We start from the raw sequence: 3,195 nt of genomic DNA on the forward strand, positions 1-3,195 counted from the left end.
CCCCGAGACCAGCATGAACCCGACAAGTTAGGGAGGAGAGGAAGGCCAATGTGAAGGAGGGGAGCCATGGGAAGCCATCAAGAAAGTTTTAAGCAGAGGAGTGACACATGAGGCTGTCCAGGCCAAGGACACCAACCTTGCTGCCCAGCCCGGGCCTGGTACAGCTCAGCCTCAAAAGAACTCTCTGGGGGTGATTTGGCAGCTCCAGCCCCAAATCATATATTTAAATGGAATCTGGACATTTTTAGTCTGTCCCTTCTCTCTACCCTACTGCCCTGCTTCTAAGTGTGGTTGCCTAGTTCTTTGATTTTAATCCCAACAGAGTGTGGAATACCCAAGGGCAAGGTCTGTACCTCGTTCGCTGTCTTCCCAGCATCTCGCCCGGCACAGGAAGTGCTCATAAACATTTGACAAATATGTGTCCCTGTCCACTCGTGCCTGGAATGTTCACCCTGCATCGTTACTGGTCTTTCTTCCAGGCTCGCCCTCTACAGGCCATTCTCCAAGCTGCAGCCATAGCCAGTCAAAGTTTTCATTATATGTCAAATATTTCTAGGTAGTAGGGATTATTATGGGCTAAATTGTACCCCCACCCCCCAACAAAATTCACCTGTTGAAGTCCTAACCCCCAGTACCTCAGAATGTGATCATATTTGTAGGTAGGTTCTTTACTGAGGTGATTAAAGTAAAATGAGGAAATTTGGACACAGACTCATACAGAGAGAAGGTGATGGAAAGACAGGGGTAAGATGGCTGCCTGCAAGCCAGAGACAGAGGCCTGGAACCTTCCCTCACAACCCTCAGGAGGAATCGACCCCACCAACACCTCTATCTTGGATTTCTAACCTCCAGAACTAAGAATAAATTTCTATTGTTGAAGCCACCTAGTCTGTGGTACCTTTTTACTGCAGCTCTAGGAAATAGAGGATGTAACAACAAAAGGTCAAGGCCCCTATCCTCACGGAGCTGCAGGGTCCAGGAGATGAAAACGCAGATCTGACCACTTCCGTCTCCATTGACCTTTCCTAGGTGCCCTGCCCTCTGCCCCTGCCCTCCAGGTCCTCAGGCCTCTGCGAGAGTCTGCCCACCTGGGCCGTCTACTCCTGGAGGCTGGTGACTGTGTCCCTTGATAAATCCTCCTCTCGAGGCCTTGTGGGGCCTTGTCCAGGAGGTGCTCAGTCAGTGTGCGAGAGAAGACTGAACCATGAAGAAAAGAATGGGCTAATCAGAAGGTTCTACACTAGAAGGGGCTTTGGGTAGGTGTGCCACCTGCTTCACCTGAGGCCCTAAGAGGAGAACCAACTTGCTTAGGGGGACGCACAATCTAGTGGTCAAAAGGGTACAGGCGAGGGGCACTCACTAGACCAAGATGGTTCACAAGCATCTTTCTGAAACAGTTCTGACCACACAGGCCCCAGTAGTCGACTGGCTTCCAGCAGTGTTTAAGTGAGGTCTATGGAGCCTGTTATGGACTGAATTGTGGCCCCCACCCAAATCCATATATTAAAGACCTAATCCTCAGTGTGACTTATTTGGAGACAGGGCCTTTAAGGAAGTAATTAACGTTTCATGAAGTCATGAGGGTGGGGCCCTAACCCAATATTACCGGTGTCGTTATAAGAGAAAGAGACACCAAGAGTGAGTGTACACAGAGTAAAGGCCAGAGGACACGGTGAGAAGAAAACTAGCCCCAAGTCAGGAGGAGAGGCCTCCCTGCAAACCAGCCCTGCTGGCACCTTGATTTTGGACTTCCAGCTTCCAGAACTGGGAGAAAATAAACTTCTGTTGTTTAAGCCACCTAGTCTGTTGTAATGTGCTATGGCAGTCCAGCAGACTGATGCAGACCCCACCTGCTGAACCACCCAGTGTTAAACATGCAGGATCTTAGACCCATGCCACACCCTGAGCAGAATCTCTGGGGGACAGAGCCCAAGAATCCAGGTTTTGAACGGGCTCCTGGTGCTCACTGAAGTGTCCTCTCCACCACCTCCTAAGGACATTGAAGACCGATTCCCCTAATTCTCTGGTCAGCTCCTCTGACCACCAGCTTCCCTCTCTGTGCCCAAGAGGATTTCACTTGTTATCTGGCCTCCAGGTTAACTGGCAAAGCTCATTCTGCCACGTCGCTTCATTTCCTCACACTCTCCCTGAGCCCTCCACAAGCCAAGCCAGCGCAGGGCTGGCTGTGAAGTCTGGAAACCCAGAGGTAAGTCAGATCTGAGCCCTGCCACTAACTCTGACTCGGGCAGATGCAGTAAGGATGCAGGCAGTGGTTTCAAGCACAGATTCTTGTAGAAGCGGTTATTCATTTGTTGTATTTCTGCCTATCTGCAGTGGAAGCAAGTTGGGGGCAAGCTTCTTGTCTTATACATCCTTGTGTCCTCGGCCCCCTTCGACATAACGGGCCCCCATGATTTGTGGGTTTGGGGTCCTCTGGCTGCTTCCAGCTTTACTAGGAGCAGCCCTCTAGGCGGGGGCAAAGCTTTAAAAGCACGAGACCCAATCAGATGACACAGATGCATACTTCAGAGCCCAGAAACCCTAGGTTCTGAGTCTAGTTTTCCCACTGACCAGCGGTGTGGCATGATCTCAGACAATCGTGCTGTTTCTGAGCTTCCTTATCTGTAAAAGAAAAGAGAGATAATATTTCCTGCACAGGTTTGTTTACAGAATGAAATGAAGTAACCTCTGCAAAGACCCCACCATCTTGCACTTAGGTGGCTTTCAGTAAAGGTTAACTCAGGTTATTCCTTACACAATAGTGATATGCTCTACACCTGAAGGCATTGCGAGAGGACACTGATAACAATTAAGTGTAATAGACAACTAGATCACACGCCTCCTAGGTAACAGGCCCAGTGCCCATCATTGGAACAGTGAGGGGTCTCATGGCCTCAGTGCCGAAATGTCAGCTCTGTGAGGGCAGAGTCTTCTTGTTCATCATTGTATTCCCAGCAGCTAGACCAGGCCAGGCATATAGTAGGTGCTCAGTAATTATTTGGTGAATAATAGGAGATGAATCAGTCTATCAATAAATGACTGGAAGGTACAATCCAATGGGCCTCTGACTCATTTTTAAGACCTTGAGTGAGTCCCTTGACCTCTCTGAGCTGCTTTTTCCCCATCTGAGAAGCCGGAGGTGTTTAACTCATCTCGAGGTCCTCTGAGCAATTAATTGTGGAGGAGGAGGAGGAG

The sequence above is a fragment of the Pteropus vampyrus genome, unplaced genomic scaffold (assembly GCF_000151845.1).
Source record: "Pteropus vampyrus isolate Shadow unplaced genomic scaffold, Pvam_2.0 Scaffold86, whole genome shotgun sequence".
Classification (NCBI taxonomy): domain Eukaryota; kingdom Metazoa; phylum Chordata; class Mammalia; order Chiroptera; family Pteropodidae; genus Pteropus; species Pteropus vampyrus.